This window comes from Siniperca chuatsi, linkage group LG15, assembly GCF_020085105.1.
Source record: "Siniperca chuatsi isolate FFG_IHB_CAS linkage group LG15, ASM2008510v1, whole genome shotgun sequence".
In the NCBI taxonomy this organism is placed as follows: Eukaryota; Metazoa; Chordata; class Actinopteri; order Centrarchiformes; family Sinipercidae; genus Siniperca; species Siniperca chuatsi.
The window spans coordinates 6,675,792-6,687,418 of NC_058056.1; the positions used below are offsets into that span (position 1 = coordinate 6,675,792).

The 11,627-nt window shown below is 39.2% G+C and overlaps 1 long non-coding RNA gene across 2 annotated transcripts; it reads right to left on the reverse strand.

Moving 5' to 3' along the window:
- Positions 1-6,901: 6,901 nt before the first annotated feature.
- On the reverse strand, positions 6,902-11,300 carry LOC122861483. Of its 2 annotated transcripts, none has more exons than XR_006374494.1 (3): positions 11,157-11,300; positions 9,883-10,002; positions 6,902-7,024 (listed from the first exon to the last, which is right to left on the reverse strand). It is a non-coding gene; the product is annotated as an uncharacterized LOC122861483 (long non-coding RNA). The 2 variants fall into 2 exon arrangements; XR_006374493.1 differs by having other exon boundaries at positions 9,894-10,002; positions 11,157-11,298.
- Between the last annotated feature and the right edge of the window lie 327 nt (positions 11,301-11,627).

Here is an 11,627-nt window from a genome sequence, read left to right on the forward strand (position 1 = left end):
TTAAACCTGAATTAATTGACTTTATTTTTTTATTTTTTTGGCCACTTAGCAGCAGTGCAACAAGCTGTAAACGCAATACTGACATATCATCACCATATAAAGTTGACATGCCAAACATATTAGCAACAACTTGCCCGTTTACACAGCAGACACCGAGCAACATTAGCACCCATTTGGATTAATGTTTTTGGCCAGCTCATCTACAGATCCAGTATTCTCTGTTTTAGTTTCTACCAACTCCTGAGAAAAACATGTGGTGCTTTAGCTGCTAAATGCCTGCTGTCTGGTGCTGGGCGGCTAACGCACAGTTGGTTTATCAGAGCTTTTTCACTGAAAACAGCTGCTTGCTGCTTGCTGCTGCTGGAGTGATGCTGATGAGCGTTGTGGGCAGTAAAAAAAACAACAACAACAACAAAACAATGAGATTAAAAATGCTAACGGGCTTTGTGGAGCTGAGGTAGCTTAACTGCAGTCAGGTGATAATTATTTGTGGGTTTGTCACTAGAAGCAACACATTACACATAGTCATTTCATCCTTTGTTATTGTGAAAATATTGATTACAGCAGCTTTATGTAATTACTTACTAAGTAATTACTTGAATTGAGTAATGAATTGATTGGCCTTTTTTACTACAAAACTACAAAAGGCATCAACACTGATAGAACTGATCATTTCCTACATATTGTTACTACAGCATCCCACTCCCACCTCTACAGTGGCCTGCAAGCTAAAACAGGAATACAAAATAATTGGTGGAGAGCTAATATGATGCAAAACGCTACCAATAAAACAACTTTGTCATTTGCTTTCGCAACTTTAGAAAGAGTCTTGTGACCGTGGTCACTTGGTCATTGCACCACACACCCGTGGTTTGTTCCCAAACAGTGTGTGGTCTACACAGTGGAGTCTTGAAAGACGAGTGAAGGCGTAGAGATGTGACTGTAAACAACATACCATTTTATATATGTAATTAACCAAAGACCCTGTTACACACATCACATGTTATGTTATTTTGTGCCAAGATGCAGTACAAATATCATGTATTACTCCACATTGTTAGTTTTTGCTATAAAATCATATTGTTTTACATAGGTGCTTTCTTAATCAGATTATTGTCCAATCAACAGTTGTATTTTTTTATGCTCATTTAAATGTGTCCAGTAAAGCAATATATAGTCATGAATCAATGGCCCTTAGTGGCCTCTGTCTATTTTCTGATTCCTCCCTCTCCTCCTGCCTTATCCTGCTTATCTTTAGTAACTCGATCCCCCCCTCATGATCCGTCGGTGGCTATTTTACAATTTGGCTAAATCCAGCTCTGAGGTAACAAGTGACACCTTCTGTTTCCATGCTTCCGGTCGCTAGGCAACCTCAGCAATTATGCCACTGCCAAGAGAGGGAAGAGAGGAAGTAGCACCCCGAGGCCCCCTGCCTGCGTTAATCTTGGCCACGGCCGGTCAGGCTTCATCCTTTGTCTAAGTGCAGTGCTTCCATACCAAGCCAGTGACGAGGGCCGCTGCAGCATGCTGTGTTCCCTACTGCTCTCATTAAATCAGCTTTCTTTCCAGGGTTACAGAGATACAGTTGTCTGGTGAGGACGTCTCTGAGGAACTCACTGGTTGCACCAACGCACTCTGCTGCCCTCTGTTGTTCTCTACAGTTTAATAATGAATAACTGTTGAACTGAAAAGGTGAAAAATTATTGTTATAATAATAATAATAGTCTTTATTTTCAGAGCACTCTTCAAAACCCAGGTTACAAAGTGCTTTACACAAGGGAGCAAATAAAAATCCCTAAAATCAAATAGAGAGGTGACAAAAGACATTAACTGGGCCGCAATCAAATAGGTGAGATAAATTCCTGTAATTTAAGAGAAAAGAAATAAAGAGACATTTCAAGTAAAATCAAGTAAAAATGTAATAGTTGATACTGATTCAGCTAGCTTTATTTCCTAACTGCTAAGGCTCTGTCCCCTCTAGTTGTAAGCTGGGACTCTGAAACAAAAGACCGTTGCCCGAGGATCTCAAGCTATATGTACAGGCTCCTGTGGGACTAAAGGTCAGAAATATAGTAAGAAGCAGGGCCACAAAGAGCTTAAAGGTAATCAATAACATCTTAAAATCAATCCATACATAAACACACTGGGCGCCAGTATAAGAAGACTGAAACAGGGTCGATGTGGTCACAACTCTTAGTTCAGGTGAGAAGCCTGGCAGCTATATACTGTGCCGTTGGAGACGCACCTGTTTATATAGAAAATCATCAATTATGAACTTATTTAGGAATCTTCTATACACATTCTTCATATCCTTCTCCCAGAAGTATTAACAGCAAAATGTACCTAAAAGTATAAAAAGTATAATTATTTATTATGCAACAGAATGGCTCCTGTCAGTGTCAGTGTATTATTATTTATTATATTATTGGAATATTGTTATTTATGCACTAACATGTCAGCAGCATTTTAATATTGTAGCTGATCAAGAGGGAGCTCATTTTTAGAACTTTATATACTGTTTGGTAGTTTAATCTATAGCAAGCCATTATATTTTATAAACTGATCATGTATCATGTAAAATCTTAATCTGTACACTCACTACAACTACAGCTGACTTATAAATGTGGTGGAGTAAAAGGAAAAATATTTCCCTCTGAAATGTCACGCAGTAGAAGTGTAAAAATTTACAATTTTTGCAATTTTAATTGTCTTTATATATTTTTTGTGATTTTCCAAACTTTTGCCCATCGCAAATCCACAGTACAAAGTCTTCTTTCTAATGTGTTTTTTATTGAATTTATCATACAGAAAATCTTTTTTTTTTCCAATAGACACTGTACCCTACAGTTATAGACCCTACTTTTTGATAAAACAACCAGCAATCAAAAATCTATTGCACTCTTTCAGGTCATCATGACCTGGTGGTGGATACACACACACACACACACACACACACACACACACACACACAGATCAACTGTGTTGACATAGTCATTGCACGCTAATTTGACTTAAACTGAAACTGACAGCAGGACATAAATCAAGGTTGTATTTCCAGAGAGAGATGCTCCATTCAGAGTTTCACCACACTTTGTTACGCAAGAATGACCATGACTGGAATAAAACTCAAATAGAAACATGCTGCAGAGGAAAATGTGCTTTTAAAGGCCAGCATTGTGTGGCTAACATCTTATGGAAAAGGTTGCACATGTATATTTAATTTCCCACCCCTGGAGAGAGATTTCTAGCAAGGTGTCACTGTAGGTAAACATTCACTTCTTGAGTTAAAACATAAAGGATTGTAGATTAAAATTGTATTGCTTTACTAATTTTTTTAATACTTTGCTGTATAAAAAACTGGAAAAATTTATTTTTTGTTCCTCAGTGTTGTCATGAGTTAAAGATAACATGGTTCAGGGCACAAGACCAACTTGCGGTCAAATAAGCTATTTTTAACAACAGTGTCAGCTGTATCAGCTGTTTAACCAGCAACTTAGATCATTTCTACTATTTTTCCTCTATAGTCATCAAAACTCTCCGGTCATCCAGGGTCTAAAACCATTACTTCATATCTTCATATGACACCTTCATGCATTTTTGTCATTACTGCAGCCCACTGTATAGTATAAAGGGATATTTCACAATGAAGAAGCACGTGTTGCCTTTTTTTTATTATTATCTATGACATATTCTCTTTTGGGTCAACACACATGGTGTTGCTTGTTACTGTAATACATCTATGACAACATATGCTGTGTTTTAATGTATTATTCATATCATATTTTGTTGTTTTTAAACATCAGAAGTTTGCATTATCCCAAAACAGAAACAAATGTGTTCGAAGGAGTAGCTTGAGATTTTGGAAAATATGTTTATTTGGTTTCTTGCAGAGAATTAGATGAGAAGGTCCATACCCCTCCCATAGACTGGGAAAAGGAGGGGCGCAGCTAGCCTGGCTGAGTCCAAAGTTCAAAAATATCAAATGAAAAATTGAGGTTTTAAGGGGAGTGAGCACAAGTATTTCTCTTCTCTAATTGAATAAGTATTTTTTCCCAAAATGTTGAAATATTCCTTTAAAACACACCAATTTTAAAAGTAACTCTACATAAAAGAGAAACACATATTGCGAAGCGTAAGTAAAGATGTTGGTCTGTTGGTTGGTCGGTCAGTCCACCACTTTGATCCAGACTGAAATATCTCAGCAACTATGAGATGGATTGCTATAAAATTTGGAACAGCCATCTATGGTTCCCAGAGGATGAATCCAACTAATTTTGGTGATCCCCTGACTAGCGTTACCATTAGGTTCACACTTTTGTGTTTTAGTGAAATGTCTCAACAATTATCAAATGGATCGCTATGGAAGTTGGTGCCCAGCAAAAGAAGCCTACTGGCAATCCCCTGACTTTCCATCGAGTGCCACCAGCAGGTCAAAGTTTTCACTTATGCAGGGAAATATCTCAATATTTACTTGATGGATTGGCATAAAATGTTACATATACATTCACTGGTCCCAGGTGATAATCACTGGTGATCCCCTCCCGAACTTTTAATCTAGCGACATCCTCAGGTAGAAATTTTAATTTAGATTTTTAATATGACCAAATACCTGCAGGATGAAATTGGTTCGCAACAGCAGGAATGCACTCACACAGCACTCTGTTGCGCATCAGTGCTGGAGGAGATGTAGGCTACAGCTTAACGGTGTGTTGCTTTAGCGCTTGTTGGCTTCTTCAATCCAGTCTTCGCAGGGGACAGTAAGTTCCAGCAGGACCTCTTGCTTTGTAGACTATAACACCATGTCTGGGCAGAGTGGAGTGGTTGTGATGTTTCTGGAATCTTGAGCTTCCTAGGTCGACTTGAAACTGCCAGTCCCGTGCGGTGGCATAAAGCCCTCCCGAGGAGCTAGGCTGATGTTGTGCCTTCTCCCCACATCTGATGATGGTGATGGACTGTTTGGGGGCGTGCTGATTCTTGCTGTTTCCAATCGCTGTGCCTTTGGGCAGCAACTGAGGATGTGCTCCAAGGTGCCCCTCTTCTGGCACAGTTGGTATGCTGGAGTGTTTCCCATGACCCAGCTATGCAGGTTGGCCAGACTTGGGAGAACGTCATAGACTGACTGGATGAGAAACTTGATGCGCATCACATTTTCAGCCAAGATTGTGCAGCCAGTGATTATGCCCTTTTCCAGCCGATGCCAGGCGGATGTTAGTGATCCCGAGGAGACTCTCAACGTTGCTGTAATAGTCCAGACTGAGGTCTCGGATCAGCTCTGGAATGTGGTGGTGATGGATCCATAGGTGTTGGTTAGATCTAGCCAGAGTGCTGCAACGTCTCCTCTGCTTTCCGTTGCCTCTCGGATCAGGTTGGTCACCACTCCTGTGTGCTTTAGGCATCCAGTTATTCCTGGGACTCCCCCCTTCTGTATTGAGGTGTCTATGTATGCATTCTTCAAGAGGAACTCAGTTAGACGTTGGTACACAATCGTGAAAAAGATCTTCCCTTCGACACTGAGCAGCATTATGTTACGAAATTGCTCGATGCTGCTTGAATCCTGTCCTTTCGGTAGACACCAGACACCGGTTCCGACTTCCTGCTTTGTGGGAGGACTTGTGGTGCTTGGAGGTTTCGGGCAGAACCAGTAGTGTTAGCTACTGCTCCTGTGCATTGCTTTATTTGTTCCCCCCTCAAGCAGGCCATCTTATTCTGGTGGATCATTAGACCTCTCAGGTTTTTGCACACCTTGCCGCAGATACAGACTGCGCTCATAGTCGAATGTCCGTTTGCTTGGGTCGTTGCCAATAGGTCCGTCCGATTGGGATGCTCATTCTCCCTCTCTCTCGGGCATCCCTGGGGGTATGTTTCAGAAGGGTTCTTCACAGCTTGCTTGGGTGCTCCCTCTCAGGAGCTGCAGTTCGGGGTGCTAGCCCTTGCTGCCCGCCCTGGTTGCCATCTTTCCGCGCTGTCTGATGTCTCTCCAGCTTACACCAATCTGTTAGTGGACGTCATCCAGTCTTTCCTGGAGGTCACTGGCTGAGCCAGATATAACAGTTCTAGAATACACCTTCTGGTGCTACTAAATAAGTTAAAATAAGATGGGGAACATGGCAAACATTACACCTGCTAAACATCAGCATGTTAGCATTGTCAATGTGAGCATGTTAGCACGCTGACATTAGCATTTGGCTCAAAGTACCACTGTGCCTAGTACAGCCTCACAGAGCTTGTAGAATGGCTAAGACATCTTGAGGTTTAGTTTAACTGTGTGTCACAGGTTTTGCAGTATATATATATATATATATATATAAATATATATATATATATATATATATATATATATATATATATATATATATATATATATATATATATATATATATATATATATATATATATATATATATATATATATATATATATATATATAAAAATAGATTGGTGGCAATTGTAGCTAAGACTCAGACCAAATCATTATATTTCATTTCTACAGAAGTCAGAATATCATGTGACTTGACATCCACTAGTCTAGTATTGTTGCACAGAAGATGTAAAATTAAATCATTTAAAAGTTGATGAAAGAGATAAAAGATGAAAACTGAACAATTTGGGAGAATCTTATTGGGATACAATTCAATTTGTCCAACAAAACAGTGCATTCTATGCCACACACTTAAATTTAATAAAAGTTGTATTATTGAAGATGTATAGTTATGTTATAAGAAATACAGTCACTTTTTGTGGGATAAGATAGGAAACATACTGGTTTACATATGGTATATATGAATTGGAGTTTATGGTTTTAAAAATATATTACAAATGGATAAAATGTGCTGATTTGATTCATTTCCCTTCTTGATATGAGCTGCTATACCCCAAATGTGAATATAAATACATCAGAGACTGCAATTTTAAAGCATTTATTCCTTCATTCAGCTGGGGAAAAAATCATCTCATGCCCAAATTTGACATTTGTCATTCTTCCTGTAAGGGTGTGTTGCCAAGTGCGCTGTTGTGTAAACAAGACCTGTGAAGCAATGGGAGAGAGAACCAGAGAGTGAGACAAGTATTGCGTAAGTAAGCCTGTGCTTTGTGCTTAAAAAGAAAAACAGTGAGGAGAAAATAGAAGCCTGGAAGACTAAAAGTAACCTCTCCAGCACAGATGGCCCCCACGCTTTCCGCCAGTGGGTCAGTGGGTGAGGGAAGAGTGGAGGGGAGTGGAGGCAAGAGGAGTGGCTGTGGCCGTACGCCGCTATCCAGGGGAGAGTGTGGGCGACGCGGGCAGCAGGAAAGAGAAAGACAAGGACTTCCAAGGCCAAGTGGGCCGAGGTTTGCAGTATACACTGCTAAAAACAGACGTGATGACGCTCAGAGGTCAGCCGGCTGATTTGTCATCAGCTATTTCAGTAATGTTAAACAACTGACAAGGGAGAGGGAAAAATGTTGACATCACTGATGCATGCTCGCATCACTTCTTGCGCCCGCATTCTTACGATTGTGCAATCATCAAGGCAGAGAAATCAAACACTGTTTCCTGGATTTAAGATTGTGCCATATTTGGTAACCAGGACAATGCTGGGTCAAAGTGGCTGAAAACTGGTGTCATAGCATCAGAGTGCATCACCCAAGATCTTCTCTTCTCTTCTCTTCTCTTCTCTTCTCTTCTCTTCTCTTCTCTTCTCTTCTGTCTGATCTGTGAATGTGGACCTGTCCTCTCTGAATCAGAGTACAGTGTCCATTCAAACCTCGTTAGTAAATGATGAATAACTCTGATGAGCCAATGAGTAACTTTGCGATGAACTCTTACTGTAACATCTCTTACATACAGTGGAATTACTTAAACACAAATGTTTGGTAAATGACTAAACTTCAGTTGAGAAAGAGAGAAACATTTCTGACCTTTAACAGGAAATGATAGTACCACCCTGTAATGCAATGTTAGGATAAGCAAATTTGTGTTGCAAAAGAATGAACAAACACCTTTCACACCCCTACTATACAAATACTTCTTAACACGTAGAACCTGCTCAACCGACACGCCACATTATCTGTGCAGTGTCAGTGAGCTGCCAGCAGAGAGCAAACAAGACTACCGCTTACACTGTAGCTGTGTTTGCTGCGCCCGAGACATGATGCACTTTCCACTGAAAAAAACTACAGAATAACCACTGGGTAAAAAATAACTAGTTACATTTACATACATAAGTCAGTCACTCAACAAAGTCCATCTCCTCCAATACACCATTGCTATTTCTAGTGATGGATGTGGATGCGCTAACCATTAAAGCACACTATAAACTGAAATACAAAGGGCCTTACTTAATGTGGCCCCTACCTAAACTTAAGGCTCAAAATCTAGTTTTAATACATGAAATATTTCAGGTGATAATATGCTCACATGTTACATATTTCTAAATAAATGTGTGTTTAGACAAATAATCATAAAACTAATGACGAGGCGGGACACTGGTTAGTATCTGGGAGTCCCAAGCTCATTTTTGCCCTATGGCCCCCATGGTGGGTTAGTCTGGCCCTGGCATAAACTGGTGGGCATTATTTAATATGGTTTAACTTAACTCAAAAGATATCCATTCTTCAGAGAGACTTGTAATATCTTTCTATGTCACTGGAAAAATGATGCACTTTGGGTGAAGGTGAGATTTTTTTTCAGGTTCTTGTTAGCTTGTAGTTATTGAGAACACAAAAAGCTTAAGAGGACAGCGATCATAAAAAACATTTGATCTGCCTTTTATTTGGGATATATTTTCTTTTTTCAGACTGACAATTTTAAAAGAATAAATCACAATGCTTAACAGTGTTTACTTCAGGATGACCATCATCCAAAGGTCAGGGTCATAAGTGACAGTGACCTCACCTCCACCACACACATACAATGCTGTTCAAAGGATTTGTGACTCTCTGTGCAATCTAGGATCTTTTCTTTGATGTAATCCATTTATTCCTTGCCTCCACAAGAATACAAATGCTGCCCTCGTGTGGCTAAAAATGTCAAGACAAGAACCCACAAAATGAGTCAAGCAGCCTTTTAGTCTCCTTGATAATTTGGCAAGGACTACACATGATTATAACTATGACGTACATTTGCCATGATTTTGGACAGTTTATATTTATTAGAAACATAAACACTGACACAGGTTACACTGGCCTTGGGTATTGTTGACTCGTTGGCTATATTCAGCGGCAAACTGGATTTGCATTGAGCTTGACCTGAAGCCAAACCACAGGTTCCTTGGAACGTTTACCAGGTCATTGACCGGAGGTGTTAAGTGAAAAAGCCTCTCACACGCAAACAAGTCAGCCAGAAGCCTTTAAAGGCATAGCAGGCTGAGATGAGCACTGCAAAAAAAAACTGGCTAAAACTAAAGTTACTCTAATGAATCTAATACACTGATTTTTGCATTTACAACACAAGAAGTGCTGGGTATGGCAGCATGAGCAGAGATAGCCACCATGGCTGAACAGGCAAAGAAAAAAAAAAACCCCCAAAGAGACACCTGCAGAAACTCAGATGCCATCAACAGAAAATCCAAAGCACAGTAAAAAAACATTACAGCAATGAGTGTCAAAAATGTCATTCAATAAATAAATATTTTACACTGTCATCTACAAAAGTCCAGGTTGTGTTTGGAATATGTTGAATGTTGATTATTTTGTTGTTGGGTGTTATTTATGAGCGTAATGTTACCCAGAATTTAGTTTTTGGAAAAGCACATTTGCAAAAGTTTTTTTGCAGAATGAAGCTGGAGACAGCAAATGCAGCTACAGTGCAGCACACGCGTGCAACAAATGCACACATGCATCAACATCTTAGAATAGACAGCGTTTGCAAAGAATGACATCACTGAAACTGGATGCCCCACTTACACCAATTATACCTGACATGCGCTCCGTCTTCACGTCTTCCTCTGTCTCTCTCGGTGTCTCTCTGGTTTCATGAGAAGGTCTGGTTGTTGTTGGCCACTGGAATAGCACGAAGATGAACAGCTGTAAAAAAAGAAGGACGCCACATCACGGAAAGCATCACAAATGGAAATGTTAGTTCCAATTCAGATTTGGAAAGATTTTCTATACTGGAAACTGCAGTACCTACAGCTATTTCAGTGTGTTTACATACTTCAGTAAAAAAATAATGATCCCTTTGTACTGCTGTATGATTGTAATATTCCACATAACATTGGTTAATACATCACTGGTCCCAAAATGCACACACACAGCAACGTGTTGCTTTAATGACCCCCACGACAGCTTTATTTGTGTAGCTGTCTAGACTGTACCCTGAGATAGTAAAACGAATGAAACCTTGGGGTGTAACAGTCAGTCTTTATGTATTCACCTATTGGGGGTAAAGACTCTGAATTCAGTTATAGTGACAAAGCAATTCAAAGACTTGAGGAACTGCAAGAACTTGTAGACAGAAAAGAAAAAGGTGTCTTTAATGTAAATTTATGTAAGGCAGTAGTAGAAATTAAAACAATTAGTTTTTAACAAGAAATGTCCCTCTTACAGGCAAGATCCTCTATGTTCAGTTCATATGACTAGCTCATCACAAAACATGTGAAAGATGATGTGGCTGTAAAAGTTTATTAAGATGGTTTGATAATTATTCAAATCAAGCGTATAGCACTATTACTAACAATAGCGCTGTGTGTAGTGCCCCTTTCATGCCCAACTGAAAGCTCCTTACTATGTGGTAAATTGCAGTGGTGGAAAGTAACTAAGTGCATTTAGGTAAGTGCAAATATAAGGTACTTGTACTTTACTTGAGTTTTTCCATTCCATGCGAATTGATACTTCTACTGCAATTAGTGGGAAATATTGTACTTTTGACTCCACAACATCTATTTGACAGCTACATTTATTTTTTGTTACTTTACAAATTTGGATTTTACTTTGCAAAACACATGATGCGTTTATACAATGTGACGCACACATTAAACCGCCCACCAGTATATAAAATACTTAAAGTATGCTCCACCTCAACCAAATATAAAAGTAAAATGCTACTTACACAGCAATGCTCAGTAATCAGGTAATTATAATCCAATAATATAACAGTATAACACTCACATGGGCCATTTCCCTGCATTGAGTACCTAATTTAACTTTTGATACTAGTACATTTTATTAATAATACTTACATAACATGGCTGCAATTTCACCTTGTCAAAATTATGGTCTGCTATGTATTTCCTTCTAAAGACAGACATTACTGGTAGACTATGCCCTTTTACAAGGCGCACATTTAACTGGCCATAGCAGGAAAAGCACAGGTGTAACTAAGCAACTAATTAACAAAGGCTCAACTCCATTTAAGGGTCCGAGTAAGGGATTAGTAAGGGATTCCAGTGAGGCAGCACCTCACTGTAATGCACTAGCACCTAACTGAAACTCAGCCATCATTTATGTTATTAATTACACCAGTGCTTTTTTTTTTTTAATCTATGATGAGTCAATATGTCTGTTGTGTAAAATGTCAGCTGATTGAGTATTTAAATGAGTTAAAATTAACTTCAATACAAGTAGGGATATCAGAAACACTACACAACTACCTTATCGGGAAAATGAGTTAAAGTAAGGTTAAAATGGCTGCAAATTCACTTGATCTCAAG